Source organism: Tursiops truncatus, chromosome 3 (genome assembly GCF_011762595.2).
Source record: "Tursiops truncatus isolate mTurTru1 chromosome 3, mTurTru1.mat.Y, whole genome shotgun sequence".
Classification (NCBI taxonomy): domain Eukaryota; kingdom Metazoa; phylum Chordata; class Mammalia; order Artiodactyla; family Delphinidae; genus Tursiops; species Tursiops truncatus.
This window is the reverse complement of record NC_047036.1, coordinates 91,599,491-91,622,303: the sequence shown is the minus strand read 5'-3', so window position 1 is coordinate 91,622,303 and position 22,813 is coordinate 91,599,491. Positions and strand designations below refer to the sequence as shown.

The 22,813-nt window shown below is 39.4% G+C and overlaps 1 long non-coding RNA gene across 1 annotated transcript in view; it reads left to right on the top strand.

Annotated features, from left to right (window-relative positions):
* Window positions 1–12,160, top strand: part of LOC141278205 (uncharacterized) — a 66,155-nt gene extending 53,995 nt beyond the window's left edge. The window contains exon 4 of the long non-coding RNA XR_012330552.1: window positions 12,066–12,160. This is a non-coding gene — a long non-coding RNA (uncharacterized lncRNA). The remainder of the gene's footprint in view (window positions 1–12,065) is intronic.
* Window positions 12,161–22,813: the final 10,653 nt, after the last annotated feature.

Here is a 22,813-nt window from a genome sequence, read left to right as displayed (position 1 = left end):
GTTTTTCATATATGGCTTTTATTATGTTGAGGTAGTTTCCCTCTATGACCACTTTCTGGAGAGTTTTTTTTATCATAAATGGGTGTTGAATTTTGTTGAAAGCTTTTTTTGTGTCTATTGAGATTATCATGTGGTTTTTATCCTTCAATTTGTAAATATGGTGTATCACATTGATTGATTTGTGTATATTGAAGAATCCTTTCATTCCTGAGATAAACCCCACTTTATCATGGTGTATGATCCTTTTAATGTGCTGTTGGATTCTGTTTGCTAGGATTTTTTTGAGGAGATTTGCATCTATGTTCAACAGTGATATTGGACTGTAGTTTTCTTTTTTTGTGACATCTTTGTCTGGCTTTGGTATCAGGGTGATGGTGGCCTCATAGATGAAGTCTGGGAGTGTTCCTACCTCTGCTGTATTTTGGAAGAGTTTGAGAAGGATAGGTGTTAGCTCTTCTCTAAATGTTTGATAGAATTCGCCTGTGAAGCCATCTGGTCCTGGGCTTTTGTTTGTTGGAAGATTTTTAATCACTGTTTCAATTTCAGTGCTTGTGATTGGTCTGTTTATATTTTCTATTTCTTCCTGGTTCAGTCTCGGAAGGTTGTGCTTTTCTAAGAATTTGTCCATTTCTTCCAGGTTGTCCATTTTATTGGCATGTAGTTGCTTGTCATAATCTCTCATGATCCTCTGTATTTATGCAGGGTCAGTTTTTACTTCTCCTTTTTCATTTCTAATTCTGTTGATATGAGTCTTCTCCCTTTTTTTCTTGATGAGTCTGGCTAATGGTTTATCAATTTTGTTTATCTTCTCAAAGAACCAGCTTTTAGTTTTATTGATCTTTGCTATTGTTTCCTTCATTTCTTTTTCATTTATTTCTGATCTGATCTTTATGATTTCTTTCCTTCTGCTAATTTTGGTGGGTTTTTTTTGTTATTCTTTCTCTAATTGCTTTAGGTGTAAGGTTAGGTTGTTTATTTGAGATTTTTCTTGTTTCTTGAGGTAGGATTGTGCTGCTTTTGCTGCATCCCATAGGTTTTGGGTCCTCATGTTTTTCATTGTCATTTGTTTCTAGGTATTTTTTGATTTCCTTTTTGATTTCTTCAGTGATCTCTTGGTTATTTAGTAGTGTATTGTTTAGCCTCCACGTGTTTGTATTCTTTACAGTTTTTTTCTTGTATTTGATATCTAGTATCATAGCATTGTAGTCAGAAAAGATACTTGATATGATTTCAATTTTCTTAAATTTACCGAGGCTTGATTTGTGACCCAAGATATGGTCTATCTGGAGAATGTTCCATGAGCACTTGAGAAGAAAGTGTATTCTGTTGTTTTTGGATGGAATGTACTATAAATATCAATGACGTCCATCTTGTTTAATGTGTCATTTAAAACTTGTGCTTCCTTATTTATTTTCATTTTGGGTGATCTGTCCATTGGTGAAAGTGGGGTGTTAAAGTCCCCTACTATTATTGTGTTACTGTCAACTTCCTCTTTTATGGCTGTTAACATTTGCCTTATGTACTGAGGTGCTCCTGAGTTGGGTCCATAAATATTTACAATCGTTATATCTTCTTCTTGGATTGATCCCTTGATCATTATGTAGTGTCCTTCTTTGTCTCTTGAAATAGTCTTTATTTTAAAGTCTATTTTTTCTGATATGAGAATTGCTACTACAGCTTTCTTTTGATTTCCATTTGCATGGAATATATTTTTCCATCCCCTCACTTTCAGTCTGTATGTGTCCCTAGGTCTGAATTGCGTCTCTTGTAGACAGCATAAATATGGGTCTTGTTTTTGTATACATTCAGCGAGCCTGTCTTTTGGTTGGAGCATTTAATCCATTCACGTTTAAGGCAATTATCGATATGTATGTTCCTATTCCCATTTTCTTAATTGTTTTGGGTTTGTTTTTGTAGGTCTTTTCCTTCTCTTGCATTTCCTGCCTAGAGAAGTTCCTTTAGCATTTGTTGGAAAGCTGGTTTTGTGGTGCTGAATTCTCTTAGCTTTTGCTTGTCTGTAAAGGTTTTAATTTCTCTGTTGAATCTGAATGAGATCCTTGCTGGGTAGTGTAATCTTGGTTGTAGGTTTTTCCCTTTCATCACTTTAAATATGTCCTGCCACTCCCTTCTGGCTTGCAGAGTTTCTGCTGAAAGGTCAGCTGTTGACCTTATGGGGATTCCCTTGTATGTTATTTATTGCTCTTCCCTTGCTGCTTTTAATATATTTTCTTTGTATTTAATTTTTGATAGTTTGATTAATATGCATCTTGGCATGTTTCTCTTTGGGTTTACCCTGTATGGTACTCTCTGTGCTTCCTGGACTTGATTGACTATTTCCTTTCCCATGTTATGGCAACTTTCGACTATAATCTTTTCAGATATTTTCTCAGACCCTTTCTTTTTCTCTTCTTCTTCTGGGATCCCTATGATTTGAATGCTGTTGCATTTAGTGTTGTCCCAGAGGTCTCTGGGACTGTCCTCAATTCTTTTCATTCTTTTCTCTTTATTTTGCTCCTTGGCAGTTATTTCCACCATTTTATCTTCCAGCTCACTTATCCGTTCTTCTGCCTCAGTTATTCTGCTATTGATTCCTTCTAGAGTATCTTTAATTTCAGTAATTGTGTTGTCCATCACTGTTTGTTTGCTCTTTATTTCTTCTAGATCCTTGTTAAATGTTTCTTGTATTTTCTCCATTTTGTTTCCCAGATTTTGGATCATCTTTACTATCATTACTATGAATTCTTTTTCAGGTAGTTTGCCTATTGCATCTTCATTTATTTGGTCTTGTAGGTCTTTACCTTTCTCCTTTCTCTGTATCGTATTTTTTGTCTTTTTTTTTTTTTTTTTTTGTTGGGTGGGGCTGTATTCCTGTCTTACTGGTTGTTTGGCCTGAGACATTCAGCACTGGAGTTTGCAGGCAATTGGATAGATCCAGATCTTGGTGCTGAGATGAGGATCTCTGGGAGGCCTCACTCCGATTAATATTCCCTGGGGTCTGAGGTTCTATGTTAGTCCAGTGGTTTGGACTCAGAGCTCCCACCACAGGAGCTTGGGACTGACCTCCAGCATGGGAACCAAGATCCTGCAAGCTTTGTGGTGGGATTAAAAAAGAAAGAAAGAAAGAAAGAAAGAGGCAGTACAATATCATATAATAAAAAACAAAGTAAAATTTGAAAGATAAAAATATATTAGGAAAAATAAAGCTATAATTGAAACAACTACAACAAGGTAAAATAAAACCACAACAACAAAAAAAGGGAGCAGAGGGAACAAGCCAAAAGGAGAGAACAATAACAAAGTATAAAGAATAAAATAAAATTAGAAAAATAAAAAATTTATTAGGAAAAATAAAAATATAAAAGTGTCAACAACAATGAATCTACAAGGTAAAACAATTCCAATCTAAAAGAGAAAAAAGAAAAAAAGAAAAAGAAAAACCTTGGCTATGGGGGCGGAGTTTAGGTGGGGGTGGAACTTAGTCAGGGGTGGGGTTTAGGGCGGGGCATTGTTCAAGCGTGGGGCAGGACCTGTGCTTAGTACCTGCATGGAAGTGGAGTGGCAGCACCTGGAAAGGAGGGCCTCTGGAGTGTGGGGTTCTGGAGTTTGGAGTTAGGGCCCTGGGTGAGGGTGTGTGGGTGGGGTTTAGTCCCCGCTCGTTGGAGGGGGTCTCCGAGTGTAGAGGTAGGGCCCTGGGTGGGGGTGTAGGGGCAGGGCTTGGGCTCTGCAGGACAGGAGGGAGGCTCTGGGGCAGAGGATTAGGCCCGGGAGCCCAACAGGCTTCCTGGTGCCTAAGTAGACAGGGAAAGCACTGGCCGCGTCCCCTTCCGTTCCTTCGCACCCCTCCCCCACTGTCTCCCCCAGGGTCTCCCCTGTCCCTGCTGGACCCCTAACCGTGGGTGGGTCCTGCTGGGTGTAGGAACTGATTCCCTCCCCCAGCCACCCCTCAGGGGTGCTGTTCTCATAGGTCCGGCCTTTACTTTTGCTTCCCCTTCCCTCCCTCCCACTCCCTCAGGACCCACGTGGCTGGAGGGGGCCTAGGTGGGCAGAGGATCAGGCCCAGGATCTCAACAGGCTCCCGGGGGCCCAAGTGGGCAGGGGAAACCTGGCCACGCTCCCTTTTGATCCTCTGTCCTCCCAGTGGTCCCCCAATTTCCCCTTTCGGGCGTGGGATCCCTTTCCCTCCCCCAGCCACCCCTCAGGGGCGTCAGTCCCATCCTGCCTCCACTTCTCCTCCCCCTTCACTCCCCACACACCCCACAACCTACCCGGTCGCTGGGGGCTCCTCCCATCCCTTTAGGTGTCCGTGGTCCCCCACGGTGCCTGGTAGGTGCCCTAGTTGTACAGAAACACGAATTCCCCCTCCTCCTAGTCCGCCATCTTGATACGCCCTCAAGGTGGACATTTCTAATCGCAGACAACTGAGGCAGAATGAGAAGGGGATGGATGCACTTTTGTAGGTGATACTCATTTGCAGTTTCCAGCCTCAAACATAATCCAGTTCTATCTGCAATTTCCTATTTCTGCCAACTTCTATCACAGGGAAAAGAAAGTAATTAGGAGCCCTCAGGTTCTGCTGTTTTCACATCTGTCCTATCCCCAGATAACTCTACTCCGAGGTGGACGGTTGTAACTTAGGAAGGTAGAGCTGCTGCATCAAGTAAATAGCAAAGGACTTAATTGGATGCTAGTGTCTCTCCAGGTTTTGGTGGGAGGGATAACTAAACCTAAAGACTTTGGTAGAATTATTGATATTTTTAAGCCAATGTAGAAAGTTGCTTTAAATTGAGTGAGGGAGATAGTTAATTAAATTTTTTTTCCACTTAATCTAAAAATCAGGCTAGGAAGCTGGAATTGCTATGGCTTCAGGGGAAAGAAAAGCAAAAACTGTTTGAGGTCAGCACAATCTCAATAACCAAGTTAGAAAAGTTGGAAAGTTATGCTATTTTTCCTTAGCCTCATCTTGTTCTCAGTAATTGCTTCCTTTCAACCATAAAGTTGTTTAGTGTAGGAGAGATATTCCAAGGCTTCTCTTTATATTCACTGCTGCAAGATCCCATTTTAGCATAATTACAGTCTTGGAGTTGCAGAGACAGGCTCACTCTATCTAGCTGTGCAGCTGGCTTTCTCAAATGACAATGGGATGCTCACCAGCTTAGTGACGGCCAAGGCCGTGAGCCAGGGGGAGGCCCTCATGCGGAAATTTTGCCCTTGCTTTGTCTGCATTTCCTCCGTGAAAATGGGGAAATGGTTTAGAATTTTAAAAAGCACTGTTTTTATTCTCTTAGGGCTTTTGAAGGGATGTGCTGAGCTTCAAATGCAGATTTCAGAATCCTAAATCAGCGATTATTCATCTTTACATCTCCGACTGATATTACAGAGCAGAAACAACAAAAAAGAAAGATAAATTTTGTAGTACTCTTCTCCTTGTCCTTCTTCTTCTATTTCTCTTTTCTTTTTGTGAGAAGATTAAAGAAAGTCTAAATTTGCTTGCCTTCTTTACCTGCAAGATAATTCCATATTCAGCTTGCTTATTTGCTACAGAAGTTCTTTCCATGATTTGCTAACCAATAACTGTTCACACTCAACCCTCAGTTATCTACTTAGAGACTTCTGCTTATAAATACTTTGATTTCCCTGCTTCTCAGTAAGACCAGGGCCCTTTCTGTCTTCTACCCAGCTTACCCAGATGTACTGTCCTCTGCCCCCAAGTTCTGTACATTCTTCCTTCACACGAATTCTTGCATCCATCCCCTTTCTATTTCACTTATCACAACTTTAGTTCAGGTCTTTACATCTCTTTCTCAATTATTACAGAAGCTTCCTAAATGGTCCATCTACTTCCAGGCTTTCTCTATCCAATTTTTAAAGGTTTCAAATCAAATTTCTTATAGCACCATTCAAAGAGGCATGAACAAAAAAGACTTATACACCATCCATGATGTGTCAAGTGCCAAAACTGACACTTGGAATACATAGGTGAAAGATACTCTCATGAGTGGACTTTCTGTTCTGATCAAATTGATGTCTTTTCTAGCTCAGGGACAGGCTCCATATATCAGTGGTTCTCAAATAGAAGGCAATTTTGATTGTCCCAACGGGGGTGGAGAAGGGAGTTACTGTCATCTAGTATTTAGAGGCCAGGGACGCTGCTAAGCATCCTACAATGTAGAGGACAGCTCCCTCCAACAAAAATGGAACAGTACAAAGTGTCAGTGGTGCCAAGATGGAGAAAGTGCACATGTTAATAGTTACTTCATCAATTTCCCCCTCAGTTCAATGCCTCCCATCTCCATGTAATCAAATCCTACTCATTCTCCAAAGCTTACTTCAACTCCCCCTCGCCCAGTTCTCTCCCTGAATTCCTAAGGCACTTTTGGTAGGAAGCACTCCCTATGTGTGTATCATTTTCCTTTGGAGATAGTGCTCTGTGTCCCATGCACCCCATCTTGTCAGAGTATTGCTGCTGAAAGTCAGTGGGTCCATATTCTACTTTAGTGTCCACACTAGCAAGCACAGGGCCCCACATATATTACACAATCAGTAAATACTTATAACTCAAAAGCTGAATCCATTAGCACAGAAATTGACAGCTGAAGTAGTCTGAAGAGAACTTGCTACAGATTTGAGATGAGGGCAATTAATCTGCAGCTATCTCATTAAGAGAAAAGCCAAGGGAAAATGGGAATATAAAGAAAGGGACAAGGACATCAGGATGTACTGCCTAGGATAAAATAGTTACAGTATGCAATTAATCAGATTCTTTTATTGTGGTAAAATACATGTAACAAAATTTATCATTTTAACCATTATTAAGTGTGCAGTTCAGTGATATTAAATACATTCATATTGTTGTGCAACAATCCCCACCAACCATCTCCAGAACTCTTTTTTTTTTTTTTTTTTTTTTTTGGCCATACCATGCAGTTTGTGGGATCTTAGTTCCCTGACCAGGGATTTAACCCACATCCTCAGCAGTGAAAGTGCAAGGTCCTAACCACTGGACTGCCAGGGAATTCCCCAGAACTCTTTTAATTTTGCAAAACTGAAACTCTATAAAAAATAGAAACTCGGGCTTCCCTGGTGGCACAGTGGTTGAGAGTCTGCCTGCTGATGCAGGGGACACGGGTTCGTGCCCCGGTCCGGGAGGATCCCACATGCCGCGGAGCGGCTGGGCCCGTGAGCCATGGCCGCTGGGCCTGCGCGTCCGGAGCCTGTGCTCCGCAACGGGAGAGGCCGCGGCAGTAAGAGGCCCGCGTACCAAAAAAAAAAAAAAAAAAAGAAACTCATTTAAAAAAAAAAAACCTCCCTTTTCTCCTTTCTTCCACTCCCTAGCAACCTAGAGAGTGGAAGAAAGGAGAAAAGGGAGGTACTTTCTGTCTCTATAAATTTGACTACTCTAGGTACCTCATATAAGAGGGATTATGCAAGATTCGTCCTTTTGTGACTGGCTCATTTCACTTAGCGTAATATCTTCAAGGTTCATCCATGTCGTAGCATGTGTCAGAATTTCTCTCCTTTTTAACGCTGAATAATTTTCCATTGTATGTGTATACCACATTTTGTTTATCCATTCATCCATCAGGGAACACTTGGGTTGCTTCCACCACTGGCTATTGGGAATAAAGCTGCTATGAACATAGGTGTATAAATATATGTTCAAGTCCCTGTTTTCATTTCTTTTGGATATATACCCAGAAATGGAATTGCTGGATCATGTGGTAATACTATTTTCAATTTTTTGAGGGATTGCCATACTGTTTTCCACAGCAGCTCTACCATTTGACATTCCCAAAAGCAATGCACAAGGATTCCAATTTCTCCACGTCCCTGACAGCACGTGTTCTTTTCTGTTTTTTTTTTTTTTTAATAATAACCATCTTAATGAGTGTGATGTGGTATCTCATTGTGGTTTTGATTTGCACTTCCCTGATGACTAATGATGTTAAGCATTCTTGCATCTGCTTAAGCGGCCGTTTGTATATTTTCTTGGAGAAATGTCTATGCAAGTCCTTTTCCCATTTTTTAAAAAAATTTATTTATTTTATTTACTTATTTTTGGCTGTGTTGGGTCTTTGTTGCTGCATGCGGGCTTTCTCTAGTTGCGGTGCGCAGGCTTCTCATTGCGGTGGCTTCTCTTGTTGCAGAGCACGGGCTCCAGGCTCGCGGGCTCTAGAGCACAGGTCAGTACTTGGGGTGCACGAGCTTAGTTGCTCCGTGGCATGTGGGATCTTCCCGGTCCAGGTCTCGAACCCGTGTCCCTTGCATTAGCAGGCAAATTCTTAACCACTGCACCGCCAGGGAAGCCCATTTTTTAATCAGGTTGTTTGTTTTGTTGTTGAGTTATAGGAGTTCTTTATATAATCTAGGTATCAATTCCTTATCAGATATACAATTTGCAAATATTTTCTCCCATTCTGAGGGTTACCTTTTCACTCTGTTGATAGTGTCTTTTTTTTTTTTTTTTTTTTTTTTTTTTTTGGGTACGCGGGCCTCTCACTGTTGTGGCCTCTCCCGTTGTGGAACACAGGCTCTGGACGCGCAGGCTCAGCGGCCATGGCTCACGGGCCCAGCCGCTCCGCGGCATGTGGGATCTTCCCGCACCGGGGGCACGAACCCATGTCCCCTGCATCGGCAGGCGGACTCTCAACCACTGCGCCACCAGGGAAGCCCGATAGTGTCTTTTGATGCACAAACATTTTTAATTTTGATGAAGTTCAATTTATCTATTTTTTTTCTTTTGTTGCCTGTGGTTTTAGTTTCACATGGCCAAATTCTATGTCATGAAGATTTTCCTCTGTTTTCTTCCCAGAGTTTTATAGTTTTAGCCCTTATGTTTAGGTCTTTGATCCGTTTTATGTGCATTTTTGTACATGGTGTAAGGTAAGGGTTCAACTTCATTCTTTTGCATATGGATATTTAGTTTTCCAACACCATTGATTGAAAAATCTGTCCTTTCCCCATTCAATGGTCTTGGCATCCTCGTTGAAATCATTTGACCATATATGAGAGAGTTTATTTCTGAGTTCCCTATTCTATTTCATTGGTTTATATGGCTGTCTTTATGCCAATACCACACTGTTTGTTTACTGGGATTTTGTACAAAGTTTTGAAATGAGGAAATGTGAGACCTCCAACTTTGCTTTTCTTTTTCAAGATTGTTTAGCTCTTTGGGATCCCTTGAGATCCCACATGAAATTTTAGGATGAATTTTTCTATTTATGAAAATAATATTGTTGGAATTTTGATAGAGATTGCATTGAATGTGGAGATTAATTTTGGTAGTATTGACATCTTAACAGTATTACACCTTCCAATCCATGTACACTAGATGGCTTTCCATTTACTTGTGTGTTCAGTAATTTCTTTCAACAACATTTTATAGTTTTCAGAGTACAAGTCAATCAGATTCTTTTTTAAAAGAAGTTATTTTTTCAAACAATATAATGAGAACAGTAATGGAAGTTTTAAAATAGGAGTTATTCATCCTAAATCTCACTTCCCAAACAATCATTTGACTTCACTTTCCCCTGTCTCCTTCGAGTCTTGTCTGCATGTATATATGATATCAACAAAATTGCAATCATTTCATGAATCCAATTTTGAACCTTGGTTTATTTACTTATTATTATAACGTATTCATTTTCCATGTTGTCATATAATCACTTTAACAGATTCTAAGGATGCTATACTAACAGTGAACTCTGGGAAGGGGAAGGGCAGCCGGTGGGCTGATCTTTGGGTTAGGGGTAGGGATGGAAATACTCTTTTTTTTTTTTTTTAAACTTCCCAAAGTAGCAAAAACCAATACTTCCTTAGCAAAATGAAAGCAAGGGATTTAGAGATTGTTCTGGGGAAACTGCTTTACTGATTGAATGGGAATAGTCACAATTCAAGAAAATATATTGACTGATTTTACCAGTGCTGTCTGAATATTCTCTAACCCTAACTCTAAAATGTAGCATTTAACATTTGGAATTCATCTTGAAAGAAAAGTGTCCCAAAGCATCAAGAACATTTATTTGCTACACTTATTACAGTGGATGACTGAAATATTTATATCCATCTATAATTTTCAGTTACAGAAACTTTCAGTTTTCAATAGCTATTCAGAAATTCTATGAAACTGGATAAAATGCAAATAGGTTTTTTGTATGAAGAGGCATTTTAGTCATATTTGATTTTATCACCTTTCTTGGAATGAAAAACTAAGCTGACAGTGTTAAGTGTTGAATTGGGAGGTATGAATTGGTAAAGACAGGTTTGGGAACACTTATCATGCCAAAGTTTATAATCAGAGTAGTGAACATGCCCCTACAGCAAAAGCAGCCTGTCTCCTAGAATTATCTCTCCTCAGTTAGAAGGAGCCTGTACATACTTGACTGCACCAATGAAAACCCACTGCTTACCTTTCTTTTACAAGATTTATGCCATTTTGTGGATGAATTTAAGGACAAAATATAAGCATGGATCTTGGATTCTTCCTTTCTCTGGCTGCCTGCCACCCGCCCTCCCTTTTATTTTTCTTAATTTAGGGGCCATGTATTTCTAATCAGACTTACTAAAGATATTATGGACCAAAACTTCCATCAATTATTTTTCTTCTTCTTCTTCTTTATCATCATCATCATCATGATGAGATTTTTTTTATATGAAATATTTTTTTATTTTATTTTATTTTATTTTTTTGTTTGTTTGTTTGTTTTCTTTTTTTTTTTTTTTGCGGTACGTGGGCCTCTCACTGTTGTGGCCTCTCCCGTTGCGGAGCACAGGCTCCGGACGCGCAGGCTCAGCGGCCATGGCTCCGGACCTAGCTGCTCCGCGGCACGTGGGATCTTCCTGGACCGGGGCACGAACCCGCGTCCCCTGCATCGGCAGACGGACTCTCAACCACTGCGCCACCAGGGAAGCCCTATTTTATTTTTTTGATGGGTCATATGGTAGTTCTCTTTTTAATTTTTTGAGGAAATTCCATAATGTTTTCCATAGTGGCTGCACCAATTTATTTTCTCAACAACAGTGCACAGGTGTTCCCTTTTCTCCATAATCCTGATCAACATGTTATTTGTTGTCTTTTTTTATTATTATTAATTTTTATTGGAGTATAGTTGTTTCACAATGTTGTGTTGATTTCTGCTGTACAGCAAAGTGAATCAGCTACACGTATACATATATCCCCTCTTTTTTGGGTTTCCTTCCCATTTAGGTCACCACAGAGCATTGAGTAGAGTTCCCTGTGCTATACAGTATGTTCTCACTAGTTATCTATTTTATACATAGTAGTGTACATATGTCAATCCCAGTCTCCCAGTTCATCCCACCTCCCCCTTCTCCAGCTGGTATCCACACATCTGTTCTCTACATCTGTGTCTCTATTTCTGCTTTGCAAATAAGTTCATCTGTCTCATTTTTCTAGATTCCACATATAAGCGATATTATACAATATTTATTTTTCTCTTTCTGACTTACTTCACTCTGTATCATCAGAGATTCTTATTGTAGTTTTAAAACTATCTATACTGTCTTAATAAGTCACATTTTTCTAGTATCACCACTTTCTCCAGGTTCAAGAATTGAGACCTGGGTAAAGCAATCACAGTGTTCCTTTCAACTAATTTCTAGTGTTTGTTTCCCACTCAGTTTAAAATGGAATATTTTTTTAAACTGGAATATATTTTGACAGTCTGGGATTTAAAACTTTTTTTAACTCCTAGAGACCAGCCCTGAAAGATCTGAGATTTTACTTAAGAGGTTAAAATAACAAATACCCGCACTGAATAGCTCCTGGAGAACTGGTTAGTTTAACTTTTTATGCTGGCTGCCCAAGGTGGTCTGCTTCCATCTGTGGGGCACACACTTTATTGTAGAGCTCAGAATGCATACACTTCATCCAGTCATTTTCAACATGCACGAGGGTAGTAGATAGCTCCATTAGGCAATGTCAGAGATGATAAATGTGTCCAAATTACTAGCCAGAAATGCTTAGTAAGCATCAGAAGATGGGTTCTGCTTTCCCAATTATTAAGCAGATTATTCAGAAATACTAAAACATTCGTTTTTCATTGCAGATTGTTGACCAGAAGCCAGGGACAGCTGTCTTCCTGTAATGCCCCATGGCGACGCCCACAGGAAATTTTCCCTTCAGCGTTCAACCCACTAAAAGGTATGAAAGGATGTGCAGTCATTTAGCATCCTTGACATCTAGGATTTGACTGAAAGGTTTTATGCAGAGAAACCCATGGATCCTGGAAGGTGAATTTGTTTCAGTAATATCAAATTGTCTAAAGGTGAAATTCACCTTTAGGTGAATTTGTTTCAGTAATATCAAATTGTCTGGTTTTCTCTGCATAAAAATAATGAAATGGTCACAGTATGTGTATGCATTGTCTGCATAAATGTATCGTAGGCCATCTGTATGCATCTTTCTGGGAAGCAGGCCTTGGATCTAAGTCATGATAAATTTAAAATATGGCATTTTCCACGGAGCAACTAAGCCCGTGTGCCACAACTACTGAGCCTGCGATCTAGAGCCCATGAGCCACAACTACAGAGCCCACGTGCCACAACTACTGAAGCTCATGCGCCTAGAGCCCATGCTCCACAACAAGAGAAGCCACTGCAATGAGAAGCCCGCACACCGCAGCAAAGAGTAGCCCCAACTCGCCACAACTAGAGAAAGCCCGCTCACAGCAACAAAGACCCAACGCAGCCAAAATAAATAAATAAATTAATTAATTTAAAAAATAAATAAAATAAAATATGGCATTTTGCTTTGATTCTACAAAAGGTAGAGTGGAGAAATTAACCATCTTTAAGGAACAGTTTTTGAAAATGAGGTCCTAGGACTGTCTGCATCAGAATGATCTGACTTTAACAATTTTATATTTCAGAGTTTCACCCCAGGTAGGGCCTGGGCACCCTGCTTTTTAGCAAACACCTAGGGGATTCTGATACAGATGGCCCCATCATCTCTCATCTAACAAACACTACCCTGAGGAAACAGCAGAGGACTCCGTCAGAGGAACTGAGCTGTATTCTCCCCTTGGTGGAAGGACGGAATTGAGCATTTCCAATACTGAATTATTTTAGGCAGAACTAGTCATAAAAAGGACTTAAGGGCAGTTAGTATCATTACTTTGACAGCTGTCAACTTATTCATCTTTTCTCATTCTGGCATTTCTTCAATTTTTCTCCATGATGAAATGAACCCTTGTGGTCTAGCCATGGACCCTCAGTTATTCTCATTTATGGCTTTGTAGCTCATTAAAGAGCAGCGAGCTATGCATCATCATAGGGGAATGAATCATTAGGGAATGATTCAGTTATCAAATGATTATCCTTTTATTAGTAACTAATAATGTAATGGTGTGACTAGAATTCTAGCTGGATTTTCCCTTCTGACCACTAGAATATTTTATTTTATTTTTTAGTGCTTTCCTTTTTTAAAGTTAATTACTTTTTTTTTTTTTTTTTTGGCTGCGTTGTGTCTTCATTGCTGTGCACAGGCTTTCTCTAGTTGCAGCAAGCAGGGGCTACTCTTCATTGTGGTGTGCGGGCTTCTCATTGCGGTGGCTTCTCTTGTTGTGGAGCACAGGCTGTAGGTGCACAGGCTTCAGTAGTTGTGGCACACAGGCTCAGTAGTTGTGGCTCATGGGCTCTAGATTGCAGGCTCAGTAGTTGTGGCACACGGGTTAGTTGCTCCATGGCATGTGGGATCTTGCCAGACCAGGGCTCGAACCCGTGTCCCTGCATTGGCAGGCGGATTCTTAACCACTGCACCACCGGGGAAGGCCCTAGAATATTTTAAATAGAAAGCGTACAATAGGAGGTATAGGAAAAATATAGGAGGTATAGGAACATTTGCTTTGAATGATTTGAAACCATTTCTTACGGAACTAGTATAAAGTAGGTAGAGTTCCTATTTAATGCTTTTCTTATTGCTTGGGAATTCCTCAATCTCCTCATCAATTCCTTTGATGAGAACACACAGCTGTCGTACTCCTCTGCTTGCCATCAACCACGTGCCCCTCATCTTCACTAAGGGGTCTCCAACTAAAACTTTCTCTACACCAGAATTTGTTCTACTGTCAAACTGTGCCTATTCACTTATTAATAACAATGCAGAAATTATAAATTAAATATTATCAAACAAATCTAGCAATACATCAAAAGAATAACTCACCAAGTCCAAGTGGGTTTCATTCCAGAGATGCAAGGGTAAGTCCATTTTAGGAACTCTATTAACTTAATTCATTTTAATAGATCTTGTAAGAAAAGTCATCTAATATTACCTACACTGATGCTGGAAAAGCTCTTGAAAAAAATGTACATCTATTCTTCATAAAAACTCTCAATCCCTAACATGACTGAGTAGATCTGTCTTAACCTGGAAGCCTTCATCATACTTAATGGGAAACCACCAGGATTATTTCCACCAGAGTCAGAAACAAAGGATATTTATTTACTCACACTTCTCTTAAGAGGTCTTGCAGTAACTGGTAAATCTTGTGGACTTTGGTATTCAACTACCACTACCAAGGTTCAAATCCCAACCTTGCCACCTAGAACCTGTGTGACTGTGGGCAATTTACTTAATATTTCTCTGCTGAGTTTCCCTTTCTGTAAATGGGGTAATGATAATACTTACAATCTTAAGGCTGCTTGCTATGAGGTATTAACAGGTTGATAGGAACAAAGTAATTGATAGGTGCATGTAAGTGTTTTGTAAATATTAGCTACCATTGCAATTATTTAACATTATTTCTGAGGCAGTAGACAAACCAAACAGAAAGAAGAAGGGATTTAGAGGTGTTAAAAGAAGAAATAAAATTATCTACATTTTAGTTACTATAATTGTAAAACTTAAAAATCCAAGAAAGTACTGAAAAACTACAACAAATAGTAAGAAAATTCTTTTAAATAGCAGGGTATAAAATTCACATACACAAATCAACAGAGCTCATGTGTTTGAAGAAAAAAATGAATGAAAAGAAAGGCATAGCATGTTCCTGCATGGGAAGACTCAACATCATAAAGATGTTAATCCTCTCTAAATTAAGTTATAAGTCTGACACTGTCATTAATAAAATACAAGGAATTTTTTAAAACTGGATAAGTTGATTCTAAATTTCATGAGCAGAGCAATCATGTGGGAAGTTACAGGGAATTCCTGGAAAATAAGAGTGTAAGTGGTAATTTATTTCACCAGATGTTAAACATTATATAGTCTCAATAATTTTTAGCACACACATAGACAGATTGACTGAATAGAATCTGAGCTTGAAATGAACCTGAACTCATACAAGAATTTAGCATACAACAAAATTGTCATCTAGAATCAGTTGGGAAAAAAGGAACTATTCCCCACTTGCAAAAAAAATAGTGATGGGGTAACAGCCATATGGAAAAATTAGAGGCAGTTCCTGTCAAGAACTGTGATGAGTCTGAGATTTTACCCTGCTTGTAAGCTAACAAGTTGGCCTGCTAGGTTTTCATAGATGCTGTCAGAAGACATGAGACTCCTAGGTCAGAGACAAAAGATTTTCTTGCTCATGGACCAGCAAGAAGCATGAGCTTCACGATTGTGTTAGTTCGTCTTGCTCCCTAGGTAATGCAGAGTTTGGTCCAGATGGAAGCTGCATGGGTTTGTGTCATGGTTGAGGAACTCTGAGCGTAGGCAATTCTCTATCTTATAAGGGGACTGCTAGCAAATGTGATCCAAAGGGAAACATTACCTTTATCACGCTGGACAACAAACAAATCTGCCCTTCGACATGGAGGAAAACACTATTTCTATCTCCCAAGGCTGATTATTATACAAACATCCTTGAAAAGATAGTTCAGAACAAAAGCTGTCACAAGATGCACAGAAACATGAGAGATCCATGGAGAATCAACTCCCCACAGACCCTTACCTTTCCTTTATACCAAGATAAATTCCAAATGGATCAAAGAAGTAAACGTTTACCAAAAAGTAAGCAATATAAGAATGATAAAAAGAGAGAAAATCCTCAGAATGGTAAAGGCCTTTATAAACTATAACACAAAAACATTAAACATAATTTTAAAGTACATGCTAAAATCAAATAAAAGAAAGAAACTTGGAAAAAGAATTTGCAAATCATATTATAAACACATAGCTAATTAACTTAGTATAGCAGTTACAAATAAGATGCTGAATGAAAAACCAAAGACCAATAGAAAAAGGGACAAAAGAGTTAAATGGTTCACCAGAAAAGAAAATATAAAGGGCTCCTAAACATATGAAAAAAATTTCAGTTAAAATACATTGACAATATTTTTCACCTATTAGGTTGGCAAAAAAAAAAAGAAATTTGATAATACACTGTGTTGGTGCTATGCAGTACAATAAGGTGTATATGCTGAACAAGCCCATCTATTGGATTGGCTACAATATTACTGTTTACAATTTTGAGCCACAAGAAAGTGTTGTAGCTATTTCTAAAAATTAAATTTAAAAATTTTATTCATAATTACAAAAATAAAAACAACCCAAATGTCCCTGTATTAGTCTGCTGAGGTTGCTGTAACAAAATCCCACAGACTGGGTAGCTTAAACAACAGAAATTATTTTCTTGCAGTTCTTGTAGATGGAAGGTCCAAGATCCAGGTGCCAGCTGATTCAGTTTCTGGTAAAGACTCTCTTCTTGGCTTGCAGATGGCCGCCTTCTCTCTGTGTGCTCACATGGCCTTTCCTCAGTGTGTGTGCTCAGAGAGGGAACTCTTGTGTCTCTTCTTCTTCTTATAAGGGCACCAGCCCTATCGGGTTAGAGCCCCACCCTTTTGACCTCACTTAACCTTAATTAAGTTTATAATCAATTTAACCCAAAGGCCCTATCTCCAAACACAATTATATTGTGGGTTAGGGATTCAACATATGAATTTTGGGGGGGACACAATTCAGTCCACAGCAGTCCCTTAACTGGGCAATGAATAAACAAAATCTGGTACCTCCATACAGTGAGATACTATTCAGCAACACAAGTGGACAAATTATTGAAACAGAAAGTAACATGGATGAATCTCGAATTATGCTAAGTGATAAAGCCGGATTTACAAGGCTATATATTATATGTGCCCATTTATATGACATTCTGGAAAAGACAAACCTATCAGATCAGAAAACAGATCAGTGGTTGCTAAGGAATGGAGAACGGTTTGACACAAAGGGATATAGAGGAATTTTTTTGCTGTGATGGAAGTGTTCCATATTACCTTGTTTGTGGTGCTGGTTACGTGACTGTGTTTATTTGTCAACACTAACAGAACTGGACATTAAAAGGGCTAAAGTTTACTGAATCTAAATTATATTTAGTTTTAAAAATGAAAAAAGCTATTCTGTATCCTATACCCTATTAGTTTGTCATCAGACTGTAAGGTTATAATGTCTAATACTGATAATAGTTCTTTCCTACTAAGGATTTCTTATTTTTGTTTTTTGAATTTAACAGAGCCTTTCAGAGAGAGATAATGACGAAAAAAAAAAAAAAAAGAATCTCAGTGAAAGTTTAGGGCAAGATTTTTTTCCTGTGGGTTAGGGTGTCCTTTGTGTAACCCCACAAACAAAGTCACTAAGTGAGCCTCCAAGCCCACGAACTAATATTTTTGCTATCAAGGTTAAAGTAGAAATCTGTGGAAACAGCCCTGAGCTTTCTTTCTGGGGGCCAGTTTTTTAAAGAATGGACAAAGGCATCAAAGGCATTCAGAGAACATGAGCCCAACCTGCTGTGTCCTGTAGCAACACCTGCTCAGAGGAGGAGAGTTGGGTTCTGTTTCACAATTGATGTCCCCTACCATGTGTCCCCACCTCTCTCCATTTTCCTGCCATCTGCCCAGTGTCCACACAGTGACCAAATAGCATTTCTGCCATGCTTTACCATCAACAAAAGAAAAATAAACTGGTGAGCAAAGTGCTTCCTTATAGCAACATCAGAATGTTTTTAAACACCACCAAGCAGGAAATAACAGATGAAAGTCACAGTCTCTAAAGGAACTTCTCTTAGAGAAAAACAGTAGCACAGTATTGATAGGCTGTCAGTTAGAGGAAGTGGCAACTATGCAGGCACATTCCCTAGGGAGTGTCTCCATTTATTTGATATGCAGTGAAATTTGTTTAAAATATTTTATCATCAGACTAGAAATCATCAGACTGAAAAGGTCACCTGTCCAGGATGAAAACAAAAACTACTTTCCTCTAAAATAAAATCTCCCACCCTACTCCTTACCCTGAGATTCCTTTCATCACTTCCCCAATAGTCAGCTTTACATCCTGTGGAAAGAGGGGTGTGAGTCTGTAATCCAAAATATTTCCAAGTTGGAGGATCAGTGTGAAAAGTAGATGGGAGTGGGACTGGGGTTGTGTAAATGGGTACAGTTCTTGGAGGAGCGCTGGACCCCTGTTCTCTAGGACCTGAGCCTCCAGCCCTTACTGTGGGTCTGAGGTCTCTGTTCCTTGGGGCCGGCCTGATGGGAAGAAAGTGCAGCCACTGTGGAGAATAACTCTGCAAGATAGCTGGCGGTCAGGTAGCTGCGCATGTTCACTGCTGCTCTGTTGCTGCAGCTGCAGAAGCAGCTCTGCACTGCCTTTGTCAGGTCTGGGCTGCCCGATGAAACCCACGGAAATATCTACTCCTCTCCACCCCTCTCAGCCAGTCACTCATCCCTATTTTTAGGATTCCTTAGCAACTGAGCGGCCTGTTATTCCGTAACTAATATTTTGCATTCCTGATTCCATTCCTACAGTTATCACCCCCTCCTTCCTCCTAAATGTATGCCATATTGTCCCTGCAAGTTCTCCCCGTGAATGTATGTCTTATTGTTCCTGCAAGTTCTCCAAGGACAGGAAAAGCACATTCATCAGGATCTGCTCTGTGCCTCATAACTCCTGGATTCATGAAATTCTTCCTCTGTCAACCCTAAATTCCTTCTAATGAAGTTGAACCCTATTCCTCGCTCTCCATCTTCACCAGAGATGAGGAATAGCCAATCAACATTCTCTTTGTAATAAACTTTCATTTTGCTTAATCCGAAACAAGAAAAGCATGATATTTTAAAAAATCAGTTATCTGCTTTTGAAGAAGTCAAAGGGCAAGAGAGCTGCATCTGGCCCACTCTGCCCCACTACGGGAGGAGGTCAGGGGAGAATTCCTTCTTTAAGTCACCAGACCTAAGGAATACTGCCATTTTGTTGTAAATTAAAGCAGCATTTGTGCTACTGTTGCAAGATGTTATAACACAATGGAGTGGGGGGAAATCTCTGCCTTTTTTTTTTTTTTTTTTTTTTTTGCAGTACGCGGGCCTCTCACTGTTGTGGCCTCTCCCGTTGCGGAGCACAGGCTCCGGACGCGCAGGCTCAGCAGCCACAGCTCACAGGCCCAGCCGCTCCGCGGCATGTGGGATCTTCCCGGACCGGGGCACGAACCCGTGTCCCCTGCATCGGCAGGCGGACTCCCAACCACTGCGCCACCAGGGAAGCCCAAATCTCTGCCTTTTTAAACTTAGGATCATTTATAATCATTAAGTCTTGGCAGGTCTAGTCCCCACCCATCACTCCCTCTTACTAACAGCTTGTTCCTATTCTTAGCTTGGTGGGAATGTTTGACTATGTGATGTATTTGGGGAAAATAAACTAGAGTCACTGAACGTACAAAGGAAGAAGCTCATTTTGTAGATATTTAAATTAAGATAATGCTAACCTTAAAAAAAATAGTCTATCTTCACAATAAAATCCAATTTTAAATGTATCATATTTATTATGAACATTTCTTTCTAATGAAAAAAAGATTCTATTTGTCTTTTACCATGAGAACTTGGCAATAGCCTGTTCTATAGTGAGCTTCAACAAATACCAATGTACTTTCAAGTTGGACAGTGTGGGTTCTAGGCTCACTGATAGGGATTTTGTACTCCTGCTTTTCTGTGGCAGCTGGTATGCTCCACTGAAGAATTTTTCCTCAGTGGAGGCTGAAGCAGGACATTCTTTGGGGCAGGCCCTTCATTTTCTTGCCAACTCTTTGAAGCTTTGCCCAGTGCAAAGCTCACATCACTCTAGTACATAGTGGAATGACAAGATGGAATTTGCAGTAGCATGAGCTCTGTGAGCCCAGGAATTGTAAACTCTTTGGATATAGATTAGAATAATACCTTCACTAACTAATACCAACACTAACTTCAGCCTAGTAAACTAAGATCGAAAATTAAAGAAAGATGTGTGGTATTCTTGGTATATTAGAGCCACTGATTGCCTCAAAGAGCCCCCTTTTACCCAGAATATTACATGCTTCCTAACAGCCCAATGGAGGAAGTCACCATTATGACTCTTACCCCTAAGATTAAGGTATGTGTAGATTTCATACTTCACTCTATAATTTTGCCATCAGAGTCTGTCTTTTAGACATTGTCATCTGCTCTTAGTAAATGCTGTGGATAAATGTATTCTAACAACTTCATCCACATTAATATATACATTTTCCTAAAAAAATTATTTTAATTCTCACGTATACTTACTAAATGATGTGAATAACTTTTATTGTTATCAAAGATAAGCCAAAAAGACTACTTTTGCGTCAGCCAGCTGTATGTTTGAACAGAATTATTTGGCAATTTGCCTCAATTTTCAGAATCTCATTGATCCAGCTGACACTCTGGTAATTTTAGTCAAATGCTGCTTGGGATGACCCCGCCCAAATGGTTCACTGGGGACCTTAGGGACCCAGAAGTCTTTTGTCCCCTAAGTCTAAAAGCTTTCAGCCAAGGAGCTAGAGGCAGAAGTGGAAACTAAACCAATCCATGCTACCACCCTCACTGCCACCCTGCCCTCTGCAAGCTTTTCAGTCCAGGACAAGAGTCCATCTGAGATCTGGCTTGTTTCCTTTGTTTCAGAAAGCACCAAGAAAGGGAAGCTCTGTGCTCTCTAGGGATGCTCTTCCTAAATTCCTAGCATCAGGATTTGATGGTTCTAAGTTCAGCAATGGAGCCCGTTCCCCCTCTTCTCTTCCCCTGTAACTTTCTATCTCCTCCAGCAGGAATAAATGGTGGGCATCATGTTTCTCCAACCTCAGCCAGAAAGTAATTAAATTCTGGTACCCAAAGGGGCCCTTTTGTTCTTTTACTAAAGGCAAGTCCAGCATCTTCTGTGTTTAATACCTGAAAAGCCAGTTTGTAATAGAAATTTATGGGTAATACACCTAGAAACAATACATCCAAGTAGTTCCTTATGGTGAGATTTTGCCAAAATGTTCTATTTCATTCTTATGTAACTCCTATGAGCTAATTTGTGAAATAAGATTTTGGCCCTAAGCACATTTCTTAGAAGTAAATAAGGAATTTAGGTAAATATTATGCAAGTTACTTTGAGCTACTACTCCTGTATTCCCTCCACTATCAGTTTTAATAACAGTTTTTAAAATACCATGTTTTGAAGGGAGCTTTATTTTTCTCAGCTCTGTCTCCCATCTGCTACATTTAGTAACAAAGCCATAATCTGGGGTTTATGATATTAATTGCTGTGGAGATTAATGTAATGCTATGCTCTTAAGGTTTTACTGAGACAGCATGGATGAGTAAAGGGGTTTGAAACATAAATAATACACTACAGTAAGCATTTGAGAAAAGTAAAACATTTAATAAATAGATTCAATTTTAGAATTAATATGTACTCACCTTTGTACTCACATATTGCTTGGTTGCACGTACAATTTAAAGGATTAGGTCAAAGCAAATTCTGTTTGAAAAAAAAACCTATTACTTGTGAAATGAAACTGCACACAAAAGAAGAGATGATGTTATTGTATTTCAAAGTGACCTCCATTCTACATCCCAGCATAAAATATTTTTACAAAGATAATTGACCTCTCTTCTGCCTCAGAATACTAGATTAGTGACACCTGGTTATGGTGTGTGTGTGTGTGTGAACAAGTATAGGAGGAAAGATAGCCCTGTAATAGAAGACTTTTCTTGCTTCGATAATAATTTTCTTAAAGCCTTTTATTCCTGCCACTAGAGTGAAAGGAAACAATGCCTCTCTTTCTTAGCACCTGCCTGCCTTCCCATTCCCTCCAGTTCAAGGTAGAAGAAGAATAGGCCTGAGCCTTCCTCCAAGCTTCCTGTCTCAGGAATTTACTAACCCCTGGGAACTGGTGAGCAAATTACAACATCCATGTTCAACAACAACAACAAAAGGAACCTCTACCCTTATCTTGTGCTATATGCAAAAATAGATCATAGACATAAATGTACAACCTATAAACTATAAAACTTCTAGAAGAAATCATAGGAGAAACATTTTGACCTTGAGTTAGACAAATTTTCTTAGATATAGCACCAAAAACATGTTTTATTTAAAAAACAACTGATAATTTGGATTTCAAAATTTTAAACTTCTCCTTTTCAAAAGACACCACAAAATGAAAATACAAGCTACAGACTGGGAGAAAATATTTGTAAAATGCATGTCGTTTAAAAGATTTGTATCCAGAATATGTAAGGAGTTCTCTAGACTCAATCATAAAAAACAAGTGCCACTACACACCTATTAGAAAGACCAAATCTGGGATATTGACAACACCAAATGCTGGCAAGGATGTAGAATAATGGGAACTCTTATTCATTGCTGATGGGGATACAAAATGGTACAGCCACTTTGGAAGACAGTTTGGCAATTTCTTACAAAACTAAGTTTTGTAAGTTTCTTACTCTTACTATACAATCCATTAATCATGCTGGTATTTACTCAATGGAATTGAAAACATATCCACACAAAAACCTGCACACAGATGTTAATAGCAGCTTTATTCAT